Source organism: Thunnus thynnus, chromosome 24 (assembly GCF_963924715.1).
Source record: "Thunnus thynnus chromosome 24, fThuThy2.1, whole genome shotgun sequence".
Classification (NCBI taxonomy): Eukaryota; Metazoa; Chordata; class Actinopteri; order Scombriformes; family Scombridae; genus Thunnus; species Thunnus thynnus.
The window spans coordinates 2501683-2518344 of NC_089540.1; the positions used below are offsets into that span (position 1 = coordinate 2501683).

The 16662-nt window shown below is 57.2% G+C and overlaps 48 non-coding genes and 2 pseudogenes across 48 annotated transcripts; all 50 read right to left on the reverse strand.

Annotated features, from left to right (window-relative positions):
- On the reverse strand, positions 1-110 carry LOC137178139 (5S ribosomal RNA; annotated as a pseudogene).
- A 218-nt stretch (positions 111-328) lies between these two features.
- On the reverse strand, positions 329-437 carry LOC137178138 (5S ribosomal RNA; annotated as a pseudogene).
- Positions 438-655: 218 nt separating this feature from the next.
- Positions 656-774, reverse strand: LOC137177596 (5S ribosomal RNA). The gene has a single exon (XR_010926227.1). It is a non-coding gene; the product is annotated as a 5S ribosomal RNA (ribosomal RNA).
- A 210-nt stretch (positions 775-984) lies between these two features.
- On the reverse strand, positions 985-1103 carry LOC137177965 (5S ribosomal RNA). The gene has a single exon (XR_010926579.1). It is a non-coding gene; the product is annotated as a 5S ribosomal RNA (ribosomal RNA).
- Positions 1104-1321: 218 nt separating this feature from the next.
- On the reverse strand, positions 1322-1440 carry LOC137178082 (5S ribosomal RNA). Its single transcript, XR_010926689.1, has one exon. It is a non-coding gene; the product is annotated as a 5S ribosomal RNA (ribosomal RNA).
- A 218-nt stretch (positions 1441-1658) lies between these two features.
- Positions 1659-1777, reverse strand: LOC137177608 (5S ribosomal RNA). The gene has a single exon (XR_010926238.1). It is a non-coding gene; the product is annotated as a 5S ribosomal RNA (ribosomal RNA).
- Positions 1778-1987: 210 nt separating this feature from the next.
- LOC137177620 (5S ribosomal RNA) lies at positions 1988-2106 on the reverse strand. Its single transcript, XR_010926249.1, has one exon. It is a non-coding gene; the product is annotated as a 5S ribosomal RNA (ribosomal RNA).
- A 210-nt stretch (positions 2107-2316) lies between these two features.
- On the reverse strand, positions 2317-2435 carry LOC137177632 (5S ribosomal RNA). Its single transcript, XR_010926260.1, has one exon. It is a non-coding gene; the product is annotated as a 5S ribosomal RNA (ribosomal RNA).
- Positions 2436-2653: 218 nt separating this feature from the next.
- LOC137178107 (5S ribosomal RNA) lies at positions 2654-2772 on the reverse strand. The gene has a single exon (XR_010926713.1). It is a non-coding gene; the product is annotated as a 5S ribosomal RNA (ribosomal RNA).
- A 218-nt stretch (positions 2773-2990) lies between these two features.
- Positions 2991-3109, reverse strand: LOC137178001 (5S ribosomal RNA). The gene has a single exon (XR_010926613.1). It is a non-coding gene; the product is annotated as a 5S ribosomal RNA (ribosomal RNA).
- A 218-nt stretch (positions 3110-3327) lies between these two features.
- LOC137177644 (5S ribosomal RNA) lies at positions 3328-3446 on the reverse strand. Its single transcript, XR_010926271.1, has one exon. It is a non-coding gene; the product is annotated as a 5S ribosomal RNA (ribosomal RNA).
- A 218-nt stretch (positions 3447-3664) lies between these two features.
- On the reverse strand, positions 3665-3783 carry LOC137177656 (5S ribosomal RNA). Its single transcript, XR_010926283.1, has one exon. It is a non-coding gene; the product is annotated as a 5S ribosomal RNA (ribosomal RNA).
- A 218-nt stretch (positions 3784-4001) lies between these two features.
- Positions 4002-4120, reverse strand: LOC137177668 (5S ribosomal RNA). The gene has a single exon (XR_010926295.1). It is a non-coding gene; the product is annotated as a 5S ribosomal RNA (ribosomal RNA).
- A 210-nt stretch (positions 4121-4330) lies between these two features.
- Positions 4331-4449, reverse strand: LOC137177680 (5S ribosomal RNA). Its single transcript, XR_010926306.1, has one exon. It is a non-coding gene; the product is annotated as a 5S ribosomal RNA (ribosomal RNA).
- Positions 4450-4667: 218 nt separating this feature from the next.
- On the reverse strand, positions 4668-4786 carry LOC137177692 (5S ribosomal RNA). Its single transcript, XR_010926318.1, has one exon. It is a non-coding gene; the product is annotated as a 5S ribosomal RNA (ribosomal RNA).
- Positions 4787-5004: 218 nt separating this feature from the next.
- On the reverse strand, positions 5005-5123 carry LOC137177703 (5S ribosomal RNA). The gene has a single exon (XR_010926329.1). It is a non-coding gene; the product is annotated as a 5S ribosomal RNA (ribosomal RNA).
- A 218-nt stretch (positions 5124-5341) lies between these two features.
- Positions 5342-5460, reverse strand: LOC137177715 (5S ribosomal RNA). The gene has a single exon (XR_010926340.1). It is a non-coding gene; the product is annotated as a 5S ribosomal RNA (ribosomal RNA).
- A 218-nt stretch (positions 5461-5678) lies between these two features.
- LOC137177727 (5S ribosomal RNA) lies at positions 5679-5797 on the reverse strand. The gene has a single exon (XR_010926351.1). It is a non-coding gene; the product is annotated as a 5S ribosomal RNA (ribosomal RNA).
- Positions 5798-6015: 218 nt separating this feature from the next.
- Positions 6016-6134, reverse strand: LOC137177738 (5S ribosomal RNA). The gene has a single exon (XR_010926362.1). It is a non-coding gene; the product is annotated as a 5S ribosomal RNA (ribosomal RNA).
- A 218-nt stretch (positions 6135-6352) lies between these two features.
- Positions 6353-6471, reverse strand: LOC137177750 (5S ribosomal RNA). The gene has a single exon (XR_010926373.1). It is a non-coding gene; the product is annotated as a 5S ribosomal RNA (ribosomal RNA).
- Positions 6472-6689: 218 nt separating this feature from the next.
- Positions 6690-6808, reverse strand: LOC137177761 (5S ribosomal RNA). Its single transcript, XR_010926384.1, has one exon. It is a non-coding gene; the product is annotated as a 5S ribosomal RNA (ribosomal RNA).
- Positions 6809-7026: 218 nt separating this feature from the next.
- LOC137177773 (5S ribosomal RNA) lies at positions 7027-7145 on the reverse strand. Its single transcript, XR_010926395.1, has one exon. It is a non-coding gene; the product is annotated as a 5S ribosomal RNA (ribosomal RNA).
- A 218-nt stretch (positions 7146-7363) lies between these two features.
- Positions 7364-7482, reverse strand: LOC137177785 (5S ribosomal RNA). The gene has a single exon (XR_010926406.1). It is a non-coding gene; the product is annotated as a 5S ribosomal RNA (ribosomal RNA).
- Positions 7483-7700: 218 nt separating this feature from the next.
- On the reverse strand, positions 7701-7819 carry LOC137177797 (5S ribosomal RNA). The gene has a single exon (XR_010926417.1). It is a non-coding gene; the product is annotated as a 5S ribosomal RNA (ribosomal RNA).
- Positions 7820-8037: 218 nt separating this feature from the next.
- LOC137177809 (5S ribosomal RNA) lies at positions 8038-8156 on the reverse strand. The gene has a single exon (XR_010926429.1). It is a non-coding gene; the product is annotated as a 5S ribosomal RNA (ribosomal RNA).
- Positions 8157-8374: 218 nt separating this feature from the next.
- Positions 8375-8493, reverse strand: LOC137177820 (5S ribosomal RNA). The gene has a single exon (XR_010926440.1). It is a non-coding gene; the product is annotated as a 5S ribosomal RNA (ribosomal RNA).
- A 218-nt stretch (positions 8494-8711) lies between these two features.
- LOC137177832 (5S ribosomal RNA) lies at positions 8712-8830 on the reverse strand. The gene has a single exon (XR_010926451.1). It is a non-coding gene; the product is annotated as a 5S ribosomal RNA (ribosomal RNA).
- Positions 8831-9048: 218 nt separating this feature from the next.
- LOC137177844 (5S ribosomal RNA) lies at positions 9049-9167 on the reverse strand. Its single transcript, XR_010926462.1, has one exon. It is a non-coding gene; the product is annotated as a 5S ribosomal RNA (ribosomal RNA).
- Positions 9168-9385: 218 nt separating this feature from the next.
- LOC137177856 (5S ribosomal RNA) lies at positions 9386-9504 on the reverse strand. The gene has a single exon (XR_010926473.1). It is a non-coding gene; the product is annotated as a 5S ribosomal RNA (ribosomal RNA).
- Positions 9505-9714: 210 nt separating this feature from the next.
- On the reverse strand, positions 9715-9833 carry LOC137178120 (5S ribosomal RNA). The gene has a single exon (XR_010926725.1). It is a non-coding gene; the product is annotated as a 5S ribosomal RNA (ribosomal RNA).
- A 210-nt stretch (positions 9834-10043) lies between these two features.
- Positions 10044-10162, reverse strand: LOC137177867 (5S ribosomal RNA). Its single transcript, XR_010926484.1, has one exon. It is a non-coding gene; the product is annotated as a 5S ribosomal RNA (ribosomal RNA).
- A 218-nt stretch (positions 10163-10380) lies between these two features.
- On the reverse strand, positions 10381-10499 carry LOC137177878 (5S ribosomal RNA). Its single transcript, XR_010926495.1, has one exon. It is a non-coding gene; the product is annotated as a 5S ribosomal RNA (ribosomal RNA).
- Positions 10500-10717: 218 nt separating this feature from the next.
- LOC137177890 (5S ribosomal RNA) lies at positions 10718-10836 on the reverse strand. The gene has a single exon (XR_010926506.1). It is a non-coding gene; the product is annotated as a 5S ribosomal RNA (ribosomal RNA).
- A 218-nt stretch (positions 10837-11054) lies between these two features.
- On the reverse strand, positions 11055-11173 carry LOC137177901 (5S ribosomal RNA). The gene has a single exon (XR_010926517.1). It is a non-coding gene; the product is annotated as a 5S ribosomal RNA (ribosomal RNA).
- A 210-nt stretch (positions 11174-11383) lies between these two features.
- Positions 11384-11502, reverse strand: LOC137178122 (5S ribosomal RNA). The gene has a single exon (XR_010926726.1). It is a non-coding gene; the product is annotated as a 5S ribosomal RNA (ribosomal RNA).
- A 210-nt stretch (positions 11503-11712) lies between these two features.
- LOC137177913 (5S ribosomal RNA) lies at positions 11713-11831 on the reverse strand. Its single transcript, XR_010926528.1, has one exon. It is a non-coding gene; the product is annotated as a 5S ribosomal RNA (ribosomal RNA).
- A 218-nt stretch (positions 11832-12049) lies between these two features.
- Positions 12050-12168, reverse strand: LOC137177925 (5S ribosomal RNA). Its single transcript, XR_010926540.1, has one exon. It is a non-coding gene; the product is annotated as a 5S ribosomal RNA (ribosomal RNA).
- A 218-nt stretch (positions 12169-12386) lies between these two features.
- LOC137177917 (5S ribosomal RNA) lies at positions 12387-12505 on the reverse strand. The gene has a single exon (XR_010926532.1). It is a non-coding gene; the product is annotated as a 5S ribosomal RNA (ribosomal RNA).
- A 210-nt stretch (positions 12506-12715) lies between these two features.
- On the reverse strand, positions 12716-12834 carry LOC137177936 (5S ribosomal RNA). The gene has a single exon (XR_010926551.1). It is a non-coding gene; the product is annotated as a 5S ribosomal RNA (ribosomal RNA).
- A 218-nt stretch (positions 12835-13052) lies between these two features.
- On the reverse strand, positions 13053-13171 carry LOC137178027 (5S ribosomal RNA). The gene has a single exon (XR_010926638.1). It is a non-coding gene; the product is annotated as a 5S ribosomal RNA (ribosomal RNA).
- A 210-nt stretch (positions 13172-13381) lies between these two features.
- Positions 13382-13500, reverse strand: LOC137177948 (5S ribosomal RNA). The gene has a single exon (XR_010926562.1). It is a non-coding gene; the product is annotated as a 5S ribosomal RNA (ribosomal RNA).
- Positions 13501-13718: 218 nt separating this feature from the next.
- LOC137177959 (5S ribosomal RNA) lies at positions 13719-13837 on the reverse strand. The gene has a single exon (XR_010926573.1). It is a non-coding gene; the product is annotated as a 5S ribosomal RNA (ribosomal RNA).
- Positions 13838-14047: 210 nt separating this feature from the next.
- On the reverse strand, positions 14048-14166 carry LOC137177970 (5S ribosomal RNA). The gene has a single exon (XR_010926584.1). It is a non-coding gene; the product is annotated as a 5S ribosomal RNA (ribosomal RNA).
- Positions 14167-14384: 218 nt separating this feature from the next.
- Positions 14385-14503, reverse strand: LOC137177981 (5S ribosomal RNA). The gene has a single exon (XR_010926595.1). It is a non-coding gene; the product is annotated as a 5S ribosomal RNA (ribosomal RNA).
- A 218-nt stretch (positions 14504-14721) lies between these two features.
- LOC137177993 (5S ribosomal RNA) lies at positions 14722-14840 on the reverse strand. Its single transcript, XR_010926606.1, has one exon. It is a non-coding gene; the product is annotated as a 5S ribosomal RNA (ribosomal RNA).
- A 218-nt stretch (positions 14841-15058) lies between these two features.
- Positions 15059-15177, reverse strand: LOC137178005 (5S ribosomal RNA). Its single transcript, XR_010926617.1, has one exon. It is a non-coding gene; the product is annotated as a 5S ribosomal RNA (ribosomal RNA).
- A 218-nt stretch (positions 15178-15395) lies between these two features.
- On the reverse strand, positions 15396-15514 carry LOC137178017 (5S ribosomal RNA). Its single transcript, XR_010926628.1, has one exon. It is a non-coding gene; the product is annotated as a 5S ribosomal RNA (ribosomal RNA).
- A 218-nt stretch (positions 15515-15732) lies between these two features.
- On the reverse strand, positions 15733-15851 carry LOC137178028 (5S ribosomal RNA). Its single transcript, XR_010926639.1, has one exon. It is a non-coding gene; the product is annotated as a 5S ribosomal RNA (ribosomal RNA).
- A 218-nt stretch (positions 15852-16069) lies between these two features.
- Positions 16070-16188, reverse strand: LOC137178041 (5S ribosomal RNA). Its single transcript, XR_010926651.1, has one exon. It is a non-coding gene; the product is annotated as a 5S ribosomal RNA (ribosomal RNA).
- Positions 16189-16398: 210 nt separating this feature from the next.
- LOC137178123 (5S ribosomal RNA) lies at positions 16399-16517 on the reverse strand. The gene has a single exon (XR_010926727.1). It is a non-coding gene; the product is annotated as a 5S ribosomal RNA (ribosomal RNA).
- Between the last annotated feature and the right edge of the window lie 145 nt (positions 16518-16662).

The following is a 16662-nucleotide window of genomic DNA, read 5'->3' on the forward strand; positions in this document are numbered from 1 at the left end:
CACCTGGTATTCCCAGGCGGTCTCCCATCCAAGTACTAACCAGGCCCCACCCTGCTTAGCTTCCGAGATCAGACGAGATCGGGCGTGTTCAGGGTGGTATGGCCGTAAGCTGTCCAAGGTACCACGCATGGGCCTTTTAGGGATGTCGCTCGTCAGACGCGCCTTCAACGCCCAGGCGGCAGCTGCGCTGAGAGCGTTCCGATCCGTTCCTCCGTCGGAGAAATACCAGAGAGTGGGACTCCCGCGCACAGTTCTGCAAAGACACGGAGGAAAACCAGAGAGGATCCCTACGTTAAACACGGCAGGAGCTTGTGGAGAAAAGTGAAAAAGCTTACAGCACCTGGTATTCCCAGGCGGTCTCCCATCCAAGTACTAACCAGGCCCGACCCTGCTTAGCTTCCGAGATCAGACGTGTTCAGGGTGGTATGGCCGTAAGCTGTCCAAGATACCACGCATGGGCCTTTTAGGGATGTCGCTCGTCAGACGCGCCTTCAACGCCCAGGCGGCAGCTGCGCTGAGAGCGTTCCGATCCGTTCCTCCGTCGGAGAAATACCAGAGAGTGGGACTCCCGCGCACAGTTCTGCAAAGACACGGAGGAAAACCAGAGAGGATCCCTACGTTAAACACGGCAGGAGCTTGTGGAGAAAAGTGAAAAAGCTTACAGCACCTGGTATTCCCAGGCGGTCTCCCATCCAAGTACTAACCAGGCCCGACCCTGCTTAGCTTCCGAGATCAGACGAGATCGGGCGTGTTCAGGGTGGTATGGCCGTAAGCTGTCCAAGGTACCACGCATGGGCCTTTTAGGGATGTCGCTCGTCAGACGCGCCTTCAACGCCCAGGCGGCAGCTGCGCTGAGAGCGTTCCGATCCGTCGGAGAAATACCAGAGAGTGGGACTCCCGCGCACAGTTCTGCAAAGACACGGAGGAAAACCAGAGAGGATCCCTACGTTAAACACGGCAGGAGCTTGTGGAGAAAAGTGAAAAAGCTTACAGCACCTGCTATTCCCAGGTGGTCTCCCATCCAAGTACTAACCAGGCCCGACCCTGCTTAGCTTCCGAGATCAGACGAGATCGGGCGTGTTCAGGGTGGTATGGCCGTAAGCTGTCCAAGGTACCACGCATGGGCCTTTTAGGGATGTCGCTCGTCAGACGCGCCTTCAACGCCCAGGCGGCAGCTGCGCTGAGAGCGTTCCGATCCGTTCCTCCGTCGGAGAAATACCAGAGAGTGGGACTCCCGCGCACAGTTCTGCAAAGACACGGAGGAAAACCAGAGAGGATCCCTACGTTAAACACGGCAGGAGCTTGTGGAGAAAAGTGAAAAAGCTTACAGCACCTGGTATTCCCAGGCGCTCTCCCATCCAAGTACTAACCAGGCCCGACCCTGCTTAGCTTCCGAGATCAGACGAGATCGGGCGTGTTCAGGGTGGTATGGCCGTAAGCTGTCCAAGGTACCACGCATGGGCCTTTTAGGGATGTCGCTCGTCAGACGCGCCTTCAACGCCCAGGCGGCAGCTGCGCCGAGAGCGTTCCGATCCGTTCCTCCGTCGGAGAAATACCAGAGAGTGGGACTCCCGCGCACAGTTCTGCAAAGACACGGAGGAAAACCAGAGAGGATCCCTACGTTAAACACGGCAGGAGCTTGTGGAGAAAAGTGAAAAAGCTTACAGCACCTGGTATTCCCAGGCGGTCTCCCATCCAAGTACTAACCAGGCCCGACCCTGCTTAGCTTCCGAGATCAGACGAGATCGGGCGTGTTCAGGGTGGTATGGCCGTAAGCTGTCCAAGGTACCACGCATGGGCCTTTTAGGGATGTCGCTCGTCAGACGCGCCTTCAACGCCCAGGCGGCAGCTGCGCTGAGAGCGTTCCGATCCGTCGGAGAAATACCAGAGAGTGGGACTCCCGCGCACAGTTCTGCAAAGACACGGAGGAAAACCAGAGAGGATCCCTACGTTAAACACGGCAGGAGCTTGTGGAGAAAAGTGAAAAAGCTTACAGCACCTGGTATTCCCAGGCGGTCTCCCATCCAAGTACTAACCAGGCCCGACCCTGCTTAGCTTCCGAGATCAGACGAGATCGGGCGTGTTCAGGGTGGTATGGCCGTAAGCTGTCCAAGGTACCACGCATGGGCCTTTTAGGGATGTCGCTCGTCAGACGCGCCTTCAACGCCCAGGCGGCAGCTGCGCTGAGAGCGTTCCGATCCGTCGGAGAAATACCAGAGAGTGGGACTCCCGCGCACAGTTCTGCAAAGACACGGAGGAAAACCAGAGAGGATCCCTACGTTAAACACGGCAGGAGCTTGTGGAGAAAAGTGAAAAAGCTTACAGCACCTGGTATTCCCAGGCGGTCTCCCATCCAAGTACTAACCAGGCCCGACCCTGCTTAGCTTCCGAGATCAGACGAGATCGGGCGTGTTCAGGGTGGTATGGCCGTAAGCTGTCCAAGGTACCACGCATGGGCCTTTTAGGGATGTCGCTCGTCAGACGCGCCTTCAACGCCCAGGCGGCAGCTGCGCTGAGAGCGTTCCGATCCGTTCCTCCGTCGGAGAAATACCAGAGAGTGGGACTCGCGCGCACAGTTCTGCAAAGACACGGAGGAAAACCAGAGAGGATCCCTACGTTAAACACGGCAGGAGCTTGTGGAGAAAAGTGAAAAAGCTTACAGCAACTGGTATTCCCAGGCGGTCTCCCATCCAAGTACTAACCAGGCCCGACCCTGCTTAGCTTCCGAGATCAGACGAGATCGGGCGTGTTCAGGGTGGTATGGCTGTAAGCTGTCCAAGGTACCACGCATGGGCCTTTTAGGGATGTCGCTCGTCAGACGCGCCTTCAACGCCCAGGCGGCAGCTGCGCTGAGAGCGTTCCGATCCGTTCCTCCGTCGGAGAAATACCAGAGAGTGGGACTCCCGCGCACAGTTCTGCAAAGACACGGAGGAAAACCAGAGAGGATCCCTACGTTAAACACGGCAGGAGCTTGTGGAGAAAAGTGAAAAAGCTTACAGCACCTGGTATTCCCAGGCGGTCTCCCATCCAAGTACTAACCAGGCCCGACCCTTCTTAGCTTCCGAGATCAGACGAGATCGGGCGTGTTCAGGGTGGTATGGCCGTAAGCTGTCCAAGGTACCACGCATGGGCCTTTTAGGGATGTCGCTCGTCAGACGCGCCTTCAACGCCCAGGCGGCAGCTGCGCTGAGAGCGTTCCGATCCGTTCCTCCGTCGGAGAAATACCAGAGAGTGGGACTCCTGCGCACAGTTCTGCAAAGACACGGAGGAAAACCAGAGAGGATCCCTACGTTAAACACGGCAGGAGCTTGTGGAGAAAAGTGAAAAAGCTTACAGCACCTGGTATTCCCAGGCGGTCTCCCATCCAAGTACTAACCAGGCCCGACCCTGCTTAGCTTCCGAGATCAGACGAGATCGGGCGTGTTCAGGGTGGTATGGCCGTAAGCTGTCCAAGGTACCACGCATGGGCCTTTTAGGGATGTCGCTCGTCAGACGCGCCTTCAACGCCCAGGCGGCAGCTGCGCTGAGAGCGTTCCGATCCGTTCCTCCGTCGGAGAAATACCAGAGAGTGGGACTCCCGCGCACAGTTCTGCAAAGACACGGAGGAAAACCAGAGAGGATCCCTACGTTAAACACGGCAGGAGCTTGTGGAGAAAAGTGAAAAAGCTTACAGCACCTGGTATTCCCAGGCGGTCTCCCATCCAAGTACTAACCAGGCCCGACCCTGCTTAGCTTCCGAGATCAGACGAGATCGGGCGTGTTCAGGGTGGTATGGCCGTAAGCTGTCCAAGGTACCACGCATGGGCCTTTTAGGGATGTCGCTCGTCAGACGCGCCTTCAACGCCCAGGCGGCAGCTGCGCTGAGAGCGTTCCGATCCGTTCCTCCGTCGGAGAAATACCAGAGAGTGGGACTCCCGCGCACAGTTCTGCAAAGACACGGAGGAAAACCAGAGAGGATCCCTACGTTAAACACGGCAGGAGCTTGTGGAGAAAAGTGAAAAAGCTTACAGCACCTGGTATTCCCAGGCGGTCTCCCATCCAAGTACTAACCAGGCCCGACCCTGCTTAGCTTCCGAGATCAGACGAGATCGGGCGTGTTCAGGGTGGTATGGCCGTAAGCTGTCCAAGGTACCACGCATGGGCCTTTTAGGGATGTCGCTCGTCAGACGCGCCTTCAACGCCCAGGCGGCAGCTGCGCTGAGAGCGTTCCGATCCGTCGGAGAAATACCAGAGAGTGGGACTCCCGCGCACAGTTCTGCAAAGACACGGAGGAAAACCAGAGAGGATCCCTACGTTAAACACGGCAGGAGCTTGTGGAGAAAAGTGAAAAAGCTTACAGCACCTGGTATTCCCAGGCGGTCTCCCATCCAAGTACTAACCAGGCCCGACCCTGCTTAGCTTCCGAGATCAGACGAGATCGGGCGTGTTCAGGGTGGTATGGCCGTAAGCTGTACAAGGTACCACGCATGGGCCTTTTAGGGATGTCGCTCGTCAGACGCGCCTTCAACGCCCAGGCGGCAGCTGCGCTGAGAGCGTTCCGATCCGTTCCTCCGTCGGAGAAATACCAGAGAGTGGGACTCCCGCGCACAGTTCTGCAAAGACACGGAGGAAAACCAGAGAGGATCCCTACGTTAAACACGGCAGGAGCTTGTGGAGAAAAGTGAAAAAGCTTACAGCACCTGGTATTCCCAGGCGGTCTCCCATCCAAGTACTAACCAGGCCCGACCCTGCTTAGCTTCCGAGATCAGACGAGATCGGGCGTGTTCAGGGTGGTATGGCCGTAAGCTGTCCAAGGTACCACGCATGGGCCTTTTAGGGATGTCGCTCGTCAGACGCGCCTTCAACGCCCAGGCGGCAGCTGCGCTGAGAGCGTTCCGATCCGTTCCTCCGTCGGAGAAATACCAGAGAGTGGGACTCCCGCGCACAGTTCTGCAAAGACACGGAGGAAAACCAGAGAGGATCCCTACGTTAAACACGGCAGGAGCTTGTGGAGAAAAGTGAAAAAGCTTACAGCACCTGGTATTCCCAGGCGGTCTCCCATCCAAGTACTAACCAGGCCCGACCCTGCTTAGCTTCCGAGATCAGACGAGATCGGGCGTGTTCAGGGTGGTATGGCCGTAAGCTGTCCAAGGTACCACGCATGGGCCTTTTAGGGATGTCGCTCGTCAGACGCGCCTTCAACGCCCAGGCGGCAGCTGCGCTGAGAGCGTTCCGATCCGTTCCTCCGTCGGAGAAATACCAGAGAGTGGGACTCCCGCGCACAGTTCTGCAAAGACACGGAGGAAAACCAGAGAGGATCCCTACGTTAAACACGGCAGGAGCTTGTGGAGAAAAGTGAAAAAGCTTACAGCACCTGGTATTCCCAGGCGGTCTCCCATCCAAGTACTAACCAGGCCCGACCCTGCTTAGCTTCCGAGATCAGACGAGATCGGGCGTGTTCAGGGTGGTATGGCCGTAAGCTGTCCAAGGTACCACGCATGGGCCTTTTAGGGATGTCGCTCGTCAGACGCGCCTTCAACGCCCAGGCGGCAGCTGCGCCGAGAGCGTTCCGATCCGTTCCTCCGTCGGAGAAATACCAGAGAGTGGGACTCCCGCGCACAGTTCTGCAAAGACACGGAGGAAAACCAGAGAGGATCCCTACGTTAAACACGGCAGGAGCTTGTGGAGAAAAGTGAAAAAGCTTACAGCACCTGGTATTCCCAGGCGGTCTCCCATCCAAGTACTAACCAGGCCCGACCCTGCTTAGCTTCCGAGATCAGACGAGATCGGGCGTGTTCAGGGTGGTATGGCCGTAAGCTGTCCAAGGTACCACGCATGGGCCTTTTAGGGATGTCGCTCGTCAGACGCGCCTTCAACGCCCAGGCGGCAGCTGCGCTGAGAGCGTTCCGATCCGTTCCTCCGTCGGAGAAATACCAGAGAGTGGGACTCCCGCGCACAGTTCTGCAAAGACACGGAGGAAAACCAGAGAGGATCCCTACGTTAAACACGGCAGGAGCTTGTGGAGAAAAGTGAAAAAGCTTACAGCACCTGGTATTCCCAGGCGGTCTCCCATCCAAGTACTAACCAGGCCCGACCCTGCTTAGCTTCCGAGATCAGACGAGATCGGGCGTGTTCAGGGTGGTATGGCCGTAAGCTGTCCAAGGTACCACGCATGGGCCTTTTAGGGATGTCGCTCGTCAGACGCGCCTTCAACGCCCAGGCGGCAGCTGCGCTGAGAGCGTTCCGATCCGTTCCTCCGTCGGAGAAATACCAGAGAGTGGGACTCCCGCGCACAGTTCTGCAAAGACACGGAGGAAAACCAGAGAGGATCCCTACGTTAAACACGGCAGGAGCTTGTGGAGAAAAGTGAAAAAGCTTACAGCACCTGGTATTCCCAGGCGGTCTCCCATCCAAGTACTAACCAGGCCCGACCCTGCTTAGCTTCCGAGATCAGACGAGATCGGGCGTGTTCAGGGTGGTATGGCCGTAAGCTGTCCAAGGTACCACGCATGGGCCTTTTAGGGATGTCGCTCGTCAGACGCGCCTTCAACGCCCAGGCGGCAGCTGCGCTGAGAGCGTTCCGATCCGTTCCTCCGTCGGAGAAATACCAGAGAGTGGGACTCCCGCGCACAGTTCTGCAAAGACACGGAGGAAAACCAGAGAGGATCCCTACATTAAACACGGCAGGAGCTTGTGGAGAAAAGTGAAAAAGCTTACAGCACCTGGTATTCCCAGGCGGTCTCCCATCCAAGTACTAACCAGGCCCGACCCTGCTTAGCTTCCGAGATCAGACGAGATCGGGCGTGTTCAGGGTGGTATGGCCGTAAGCTGTCCAAGGTACCACGCATGGGCCTTTTAGGGATGTCGCTCGTCAGACGCGCCTTCAACGCCCAGGCGGCAGCTGCGCCGAGAGCGTTCCGATCCGTTCCTCCGTCGGAGAAATACCAGAGAGTGGGACTCCCGCGCACAGTTCTGCAAAGACACGGAGGAAAACCAGAGAGGATCCCTACGTTAAACACGGCAGGAGCTTGTGGAGAAAAGTGAAAAAGCTTACAGCACCTGGTATTCCCAGGCGGTCTCCCATCCAAGTACTAACCAGGCCCGACCCTGCTTAGCTTCCGAGATCAGACGAGATCGGGCGTGTTCAGGGTGGTATGGCCGTAAGCTGTCCAAGGTACCACGCATGGGCCTTTTAGGGATGTCGCTCGTCAGACGCGCCTTCAACGCCCAGGCGGCAGCTGCGCTGAGAGCGTTCCGATCCGTTCCTCCGTCGGAGAAATACCAGAGAGTGGGACTCCCGCGCACAGTTCTGCAAAGACACGGAGGAAAACCAGAGAGGATCCCTACGTTAAACACGGCAGGAGCTTGTGGAGAAAAGTGAAAAAGCTTACAGCACCTGGTATTCCCAGGCGGTCTCCCATCCAAGTACTAACCAGGCCCGACCCTGCTTAGCTTCCGAGATCAGACGAGATCGGGCGTGTTCAGGGTGGTATGGCCGTAAGCTGTCCAAGGTACCACGCATGGGCCTTTTAGGGATGTCGCTCGTCAGACGCGCCTTCAACGCCCAGGCGGCAGCTGCGCTGAGAGCGTTCCGATCCGTTCCTCCGTCGGAGAAATACCAGAGAGTGGGACTCCCGCGCACAGTTCTGCAAAGACACGGAGGAAAACCAGAGAGGATCCCTACGTTAAACACGGCAGGAGCTTGTGGAGAAAAGTGAAAAAGCTTACAGCACCTGGTATTCCCAGGCGGTCTCCCATCCAAGTACTAACCAGGCCCGACCCTGCTTAGCTTCCGAGATCAGACGAGATCGGGCGTGTTCAGGGTGGTATGGCCGTAAGCTGTCCAAGGTACCACGCATGGGCCTTTTAGGGATGTCGCTCGTCAGACGCGCCTTCAACGCCCAGGCGGCAGCTGCGCTGAGAGCGTTCCGATCCGTTCCTCCGTCGGAGAAATACCAGAGAGTGGGACTCCCGCGCACAGTTCTGCAAAGACACGGAGGAAAACCAGAGAGGATCCCTACATTAAACACGGCAGGAGCTTGTGGAGAAAAGTGAAAAAGCTTACAGCACCTGGTATTCCCAGGCGGTCTCCCATCCAAGTACTAACCAGGCCCGACCCTGCTTAGCTTCCGAGATCAGACGAGATCGGGCGTGTTCAGGGTGGTATGGCCGTAAGCTGTCCAAGGTACCACGCATGGGCCTTTTAGGGATGTCGCTCGTCAGACGCGCCTTCAACGCCCAGGCGGCAGCTGCGCCGAGAGCGTTCCGATCCGTTCCTCCGTCGGAGAAATACCAGAGAGTGGGACTCCCGCGCACAGTTCTGCAAAGACACGGAGGAAAACCAGAGAGGATCCCTACGTTAAACACGGCAGGAGCTTGTGGAGAAAAGTGAAAAAGCTTACAGCACCTGGTATTCCCAGGCGGTCTCCCATCCAAGTACTAACCAGGCCCGACCCTGCTTAGCTTCCGAGATCAGACGAGATCGGGCGTGTTCAGGGTGGTATGGCCGTAAGCTGTCCAAGGTACCACGCATGGGCCTTTTAGGGATGTCGCTCGTCAGACGCGCCTTCAACGCCCAGGCGGCAGCTGCGCTGAGAGCGTTCCGATCCGTTCCTCCGTCGGAGAAATACCAGAGAGTGGGACTCCCGCGCACAGTTCTGCAAAGACACGGAGGAAAACCAGAGAGGATCCCTACGTTAAACACGGCAGGAGCTTGTGGAGAAAAGTGAAAAAGCTTACAGCACCTGGTATTCCCAGGCGGTCTCCCATCCAAGTACTAACCAGGCCCGACCCTGCTTAGCTTCCGAGATCAGACGAGATCGGGCGTGTTCAGGGTGGTATGGCCGTAAGCTGTCCAAGGTACCACGCATGGGCCTTTTAGGGATGTCGCTCGTCAGACGCGCCTTCAACGCCCAGGCGGCAGCTGCGCTGAGAGCGTTCCGATCCGTTCCTCCGTCGGAGAAATACCAGAGAGTGGGACTCCCGCGCACAGTTCTGCAAAGACACGGAGGAAAACCAGAGAGGATCCCTACGTTAAACACGGCAGGAGCTTGTGGAGAAAAGTGAAAAAGCTTACAGCACCTGGTATTCCCAGGCGGTCTCCCATCCAAGTACTAACCAGGCCCGACCCTGCTTAGCTTCCGAGATCAGACGAGATCGGGCGTGTTCAGGGTGGTATGGCCGTAAGCTGTCCAAGGTACCACGCATGGGCCTTTTAGGGATGTCGCTCGTCAGACGCGCCTTCAACGCCCAGGCGGCAGCTGCGCTGAGAGCGTTCCGATCCGTTCCTCCGTCGGAGAAATACCAGAGAGTGGGACTCCCGCGCACAGTTCTGCAAAGACACGGAGGAAAACCAGAGAGGATCCCTACGTTAAACACGGCAGGAGCTTGTGGAGAAAAGTGAAAAAGCTTACAGCACCTGGTATTCCCAGGCGGTCTCCCATCCAAGTACTAACCAGGCCCGACCCTGCTTAGCTTCCGAGATCAGACGAGATCGGGCGTGTTCAGGGTGGTATGGCCGTAAGCTGTCCAAGGTACCACGCATGGGCCTTTTAGGGATGTCGCTCGTCAGACGCGCCTTCAACGCCCAGGCGGCAGCTGCGCTGAGAGCGTTCCGATCCGTCGGAGAAATACCAGAGAGTGGGACTCCCGCGCACAGTTCTGCAAAGACACGGAGGAAAACCAGAGAGGATCCCTACGTTAAACACGGCAGGAGCTTGTGGAGAAAAGTGAAAAAGCTTACAGCACCTGGTATTCCCAGGCGGTCTCCCATCCAAGTACTAACCAGGCCCGACCCTGCTTAGCTTACGAGATCAGACAAGATCGGGCGTGTTCAGGGTGGTATGGCCGTAAGCTGTCCAAGGTACCACGCATGGGCCTTTTAGGGATGTCGCTCGTCAGACGCGCCTTCAACGCCCAGGCGGCAGCTGCGCTGAGAGCGTTCCGATCCGTCGGAGAAATACCAGAGAGTGGGACTCCCGCGCACAGTTCTGCAAAGACACGGAGGAAAACCAGAGAGGATCCCTACGTTAAACACGGCAGGAGCTTGTGGAGAAAAGTGAAAAAGCTTACAGCACCTGGTATTCCCAGGCGGTCTCCCATCCAAGTACTAACCAGGCCCGACCCTGCTTAGCTTCCGAGATCAGACGAGATCGGGCGTGTTCAGGGTGGTATGGCCGTAAGCTGTCCAAGGTACCACGCATGGGCCTTTTAGGGATGTCGCTCGTCAGACGCGCCTTCAACGCCCAGGCGGCAGCTGCGCTGAGAGCGTTCCGATCCGTTCCTCCGTCGGAGAAATACCAGAGAGTGGGACTCCCGCGCACAGTTCTGCAAAGACACGGAGGAAAACCAGAGAGGATCCCTACGTTAAACACGGCAGGAGCTTGTGGAGAAAAGTGAAAAAGCTTACAGCACCTGGTATTCCCAGGCGGTCTCCCATCCAAGTACTAACCAGGCCCGACCCTGCTTAGCTTCCGAGATCAGACGAGATCGGGCGTGTTCAGGGTGGTATGGCCGTAAGCTGTCCAAGGTACCACGCATGGGCCTTTTAGGGATGTCGCTCGTCAGACGCGCCTTCAACGCCCAGGCGGCAGCTGCGCTGAGAGCGTTCCGATCCGTTCCTCCGTCGGAGAAATACCAGAGAGTGGGACTCCCGCGCACAGTTCTGCAAAGACACGGAGGAAAACCAGAGAGGATCCCTACGTTAAACACGGCAGGAGCTTGTGGAGAAAAGTGAAAAAGCTTACAGCACCTGGTATTCCCAGGCGGTCTCCCATCCAAGTACTAACCAGGCCCGACCCTGCTTAGCTTCCGAGATCAGACGAGATCGGGCGTGTTCAGGGTGGTATGGCCGTAAGCTGTCCAAGGTACCACGCATGGGCCTTTTAGGGATGTCGCTCGTCAGACGCGCCTTCAACGCCCAGGCGGCAGCTGCGCTGAGAGCGTTCCGATCCGTTCCTCCGTCGGAGAAATACCAGAGAGTGGGACTCCCGCGCACAGTTCTGCAAAGACACGGAGGAAAACCAGAGAGGATCCCTACGTTAAACACGGCAGGAGCTTGTGGAGAAAAGTGAAAAAGCTTACAGCACCTGGTATTCCCAGGCGGTCTCCCATCCAAGTACTAACCAGGCCCGACCCTGCTTAGCTTCCGAGATCAGACGAGATCGGGCGTGTTCAGGGTGGTATGGCCGTAAGCTGTCCAAGGTACCACGCATGGGCCTTTTAGGGATGTCGCTCGTCAGACGCGCCTTCAACGCCCAGGCGGCAGCTGCGCTGAGAGCGTTCCGATCCGTCGGAGAAATACCAGAGAGTGGGACTCCCGCGCACAGTTCTGCAAAGACACGGAGGAAAACCAGAGAGGATCCCTACGTTAAACACGGCAGGAGCTTGTGGAGAAAAGTGAAAAAGCTTACAGCACCTGGTATTCCCAGGCGGTCTCCCATCCAAGTACTAACCAGGCCCGACCCTGCTTAGCTTACGAGATCAGACAAGATCGGGCGTGTTCAGGGTGGTATGGCCGTAAGCTGTCCAAGGTACCACGCATGGGCCTTTTAGGGATGTCGCTCGTCAGACGCGCCTTCAACGCCCAGGCGGCAGCTGCGCTGAGAGCGTTCCGATCCGTCGGAGAAATACCAGAGAGTGGGACTCCCGCGCACAGTTCTGCAAAGACACGGAGGAAAACCAGAGAGGATCCCTACGTTAAACACGGCAGGAGCTTGTGGAGAAAAGTGAAAAAGCTTACAGCACCTGGTATTCCCAGGCGGTCTCCCATCCAAGTACTAACCAGGCCCGACCCTGCTTAGCTTCCGAGATCAGACGAGATCGGGCGTGTTCAGGGTGGTATGGCCGTAAGCTGTCCAAGGTACCACGCATGGGCCTTTTAGGGATGTCGCTCGTCAGACGCGCCTTCAACGCCCAGGCGGCAGCTGCGCTGAGAGCGTTCCGATCCGTTCCTCCGTCGGAGAAATACCAGAGAGTGGGACTCCCGCGCACAGTTCTGCAAAGACACGGAGGAAAACCAGAGAGGATCCCAACGTTAAACACGGCAGGAGCTTGTGGAGAAAAGTGAAAAAGCTTACAGCACCTGGTATTCCCAGGCGGTCTCCCATCCAAGTACTAACCAGGCCCGACCCTGCTTAGCTTCCGAGATCAGACGAGATCGGGCGTGTTCAGGGTGGTATGGCCGTAAGCTGTCCAAGGTACCACGCATGGGCCTTTTAGGGATGTCGCTCGTCAGACGCGCCTTCAACGCCCAGGCGGCAGCTGCGCTGAGAGCGTTCCGATCCGTTCCTCCGTCGGAGAAATACCAGAGAGTGGGACTCCCGCGCACAGTTCTGCAAAGACACGGAGGAAAACCAGAGAGGATCCCTACGTTAAACACGGCAGGAGCTTGTGGAGAAAAGTGAAAAAGCTTACAGCACCTGGTATTCTCAGGCGGTCTCCCATCCAAGTACTAACCAGGCCCGACCCTGCTTAGCTTCCGAGATCAGACGAGATCGGGCGTGTTCAGGGTGGTATGGCCGTAAGCTGTCCAAGGTACCACGCATGGGCCTTTTAGGGATGTCGCTCGTCAGACGCGCCTTCAACGCCCAGGCGGCAGCTGCGCTGAGAGCGTTCCGATCCGTCGGAGAAATACCAGAGAGTGGGACTCCCGCGCACAGTTCTGCAAAGACACGGAGGAAAACCAGAGAGGATCCCTACGTTAAACACGGCAGGAGCTTGTGGAGAAAAGTGAAAAAGCTTACAGCACCTGGTATTCCCAGGCGGTCTCCCATCCAAGTACTAACCAGGCCCGACCCTGCTTAGCTTCCGAGATCAGACGAGATCGGGCGTGTTCAGGGTGGTATGGCCGTAAGCTGTCCAAGGTACCACGCATGGGCCTTTTAGGGATGTCGCTCGTCAGACGCGCCTTCAACGCCCAGGCGGCAGCTGCGCTGAGAGCGTTCCGATCCGTTCCTCCGTCGGAGAAATACCAGAGAGTGGGACTCCCGCGCACAGTTCTGCAAAGACACGGAGGAAAACCAGAGAGGATCCCTACGTTAAACACGGCAGGAGCTTGTGGAGAAAAGTGAAAAAGCTTACAGCACTTGGTATTCCCAGGCGGTCTCCCATCCAAGTACTAACCAGGCCCGACCCTGCTTAGCTTCCGAGATCAGACGAGATCGGGCGTGTTCAGGGTGGTATGGCCGTAAGCTGTCCAAGGTACCACGCATGGGCCTTTTAGGGATGTCGCTCGTCAGACGCGCCTTCAACGCCCAGGCGGCAGCTGCGCTGAGAGCGTTCCGATCCGTCGGAGAAATACCAGAGAGTGGGACTCCCGCGCACAGTTCTGCAAAGACACGGAGGAAAACCAGAGAGGATCCCTACGTTAAACACGGCAGGAGCTTGTGGAGAAAAGTGAAAAAGCTTACAGCACCTGGTATTCCCAGGCGGTCTCCCATCCAAGTACTAACCAGGCCCGACCCTGCTTAGCTTCCGAGATCAGACGAGATCGGGCGTGTTCAGGGTGGTATGGCCGTAAGCTGTCCAAGGTACCACGCATGGGCCTTTTAGGGATGTCGCTCGTCAGACGCGCCTTCAACGGCCAGGCGGCAGCTGCGCTGAGAGCGTTCCGATCCGTTCCTCCGTCGGAGAAATACCAGAGAGTGGGACTCCCGCGCACAGTTCTGCAAAGACACGGAGGAAAACCAGAGAGGATCCCTACGTTAAACACGGCAGGAGCTTGTGGAGAAAAGTGAAAAAGCTTACAGCACCTGGTATTCCCAGGCGGTCTCCCATCCAAGTACTAACCAGGCCCGACCCTGCTTAGCTTCCGAGATCAGACGAGATCGGGCGTGTTCAGGGTGGTATGGCCGTAAGCTGTCCAAGGTACCACGCATGGGCCTTTTAGGGATGTCGCTCGTCAGACGCGCCTTCAACGCCCAGGCGGCAGCTGCGCTGAGAGCGTTCCGATCCGTCGGAGAAATACCAGAGAGTGGGACTCCCGCGCACAGTTCTGCAAAGACACGGAGGAAAACCAGAGAGGATCCCTACGTTAAACACGGCAGGAGCTTGTGGAGAAAAGTGAAAAAGCTTACAGCACCTGGTATTCCCAGGCGGTCTCCCATCCAAGTACTAACCAGGCCCGACCCTGCTTAGCTTCCGAGATCAGACGAGATCGGGCGTGTTCAGGGTGGTATGGCCGTAAGCTGTCCAAGGTACCACGCATGGGCCTTTTAGGGATGTCGCTCGTCAGACGCGCCTTCAACGGCCAGGCGGCAGCTGCGCTGAGAGCGTTCCGATCCGTTCCTCCGTCGGAGAAATACCAGAGAGTGGGACTCCCGCGCACAGTTCTGCAAAGACACGGAGGAAAACCAGAGAGGATCCCTACGTTAAACACGGCAGGAGCTTGTGGAGAAAAGTGAAAAAGCTTACAGCACCTGGTATTCCCAGGCGGTCTCCCATCCAAGTACTAACCAGGCCCGACCCTGCTTAGCTTCCGAGATCAGACGAGATCGGGCGTGTTCAGGGTGGTATGGCCGTAAGCTGCCCAAGGTACCACGCATGGGCCTTTTAGGGATGTCGCTCGTCAGACGCGCCTTCAACGCCCAGGCGGCAGCTGCGCTGAGAGCGTTCCGATCCGTTCCTCCGTCGGAGAAATACCAGAGAGTGGGACTCCCGCGCACAGTTCTGCAAAGACACGGAGGAAAACCAGAGAGGATCCCTACGTTAAACACGGCAGGAGCTTGTGGAGAAAAGTGAAAAAGCTTACAGCACCTGGTATTCCCAGGCGGTCTCCCATCCAAGTACTAACCAGGCCCGACCCTGCTTAGCTTCCGAGATCAGACGAGATCGGGCGTGTTCAGGGTGGTATGGCCGTAAGCTGTCCAAGGTACCACGCATGGGCCTTTTAGGGATGTCGCTCGTCAGACGCGCCTTCAACGCCCAGGCGGCAGCTGCGCCGAGAGCGTTCCGATCCGTTCCTCCGTCGGAGAAATACCAGAGAGTGGGACTCCCGCGCACAGTTCTGCAAAGACACGGAGGAAAACCAGAGAGGATCCCTACGTTAAACACGGCAGGAGCTTGTGGAGAAAAGTGAAAAAGCTTACAGCACCTGGTATTCCCAGGCGGTCTCCCATCCAAGTACTAACCAGGCCCGACCCTGCTTAGCTTCCGAGATCAGACGAGATCGGGCGTGTTCAGGGTGGTATGGCCGTAAGCTGTCCAAGGTACCACGCATGGGCCTTTTAGGGATGTCGCTCGTCAGACGCGCCTTCAACGCCCAGGCGGCAGCTGCGCTGAGAGCGTTCCGATCCGTTCCTCCGTCGGAGAAATACCAGAGAGTGGGACTCCCGCGCACAGTTCTGCAAAGACACGGAGGAAAACCAGAGAGGATCCCTACGTTAAACACGGCAGGAGCTTGTGGAGAAAAGTGAAAAAGCTTACAGCACCTGGTATTCCCAGGCGGTCTCCCATCCAAGTACTAACCAGGCCCGACCCTGCTTAGCTTCCGAGATCAGACGAGATCGGGCGTGTTCAGGGTGGTATGGCCGTAAGCTGTCCAAGGTACCACGCATGGGCCTTTTAGGGATGTCGCTCGTCAGACGCGCCTTCAACGCCCAGGCGGCAGCTGCGCTGAGAGCGTTCCGATCCGTTCCTCCGTCGGAGAAATACCAGAGAGTGGGACTCCCGCGCACAGTTCTGCAAAGACACGGAGGAAAACCAGAGAGGATCCCTACGTTAAACACGGCAGGAGCTTGTGGAGAAAAGTGAAAAAGCTTACAGCACCTGGTATTCCCAGGCGGTCTCCCATCCAAGTACTAACCAGGCCCGACCCTGCTTAGCTTCCGAGATCAGACGAGATCGGGCGTGTTCAGGGTGGTATGGCCGTAAGCTGTCCAAGGTACCACGCATGGGCCTTTTAGGGATGTCGCTCGTCAGACGCGCCTTCAACGCCCAGGCGGCAGCTGCGCTGAGAGCGTTCCGATCCGTTCCTCCGTCGGAGAAATACCAGAGAGTGGGACTCCCGCGCACAGTTCTGCAAAGACACGGAGGAAAACCAGAGAGGATCCCTACGTTAAACACGGCAGGAGCTTGTGGAGAAAAGTGAAAAAGCTTACAGCACCTGGTATTCCCAGGCGGTCTCCCATCCAAGTACTAACCAGGCCCGACCCTGCTTAGCTTCCGAGATCAGACGAGATCGGGCGTGTTCAGGGTGGTATGGCCGTAAGCTGTCCAAGGTACCACGCATGGGCCTTTTAGGGATGTCGCTCGTCAGACGCGCCTTCAACGCCCAGGCGGCAGCTGCGCTGAGAGCGTTCCGATCCGTCGGAGAAATACCAGAGAGTGGGACTCCCGCGCACAGTTCTGCAAAGACACGGAGGAAAACCAGAGAGGATCCCTACGTTAAACACGGCAGGAGCTTGTGGAGAAAAGTGAAAAAGCTTACAGCACCTGGTATTCCCAGGCGGTCTCCCATCCAAGTACTAACCAGGCCCGACCCTGCTTAGCTTACGAGATCAGACAAGATCGGGCGTGTTCAGGGTGGTATGGCCGTAAGCTGTCCAAGGTACCACGCATGGGCCTTTTAGGGATGTCGCTCGTCAGACGCGCCTTCAACGCCCAGGCGGCAGCTGCGCTGAGAGCGTTCCGATCCGTCGGAGAAATACCAGAGAGTGGGACTCCCGCGCACAGTTCTGCAAAGAC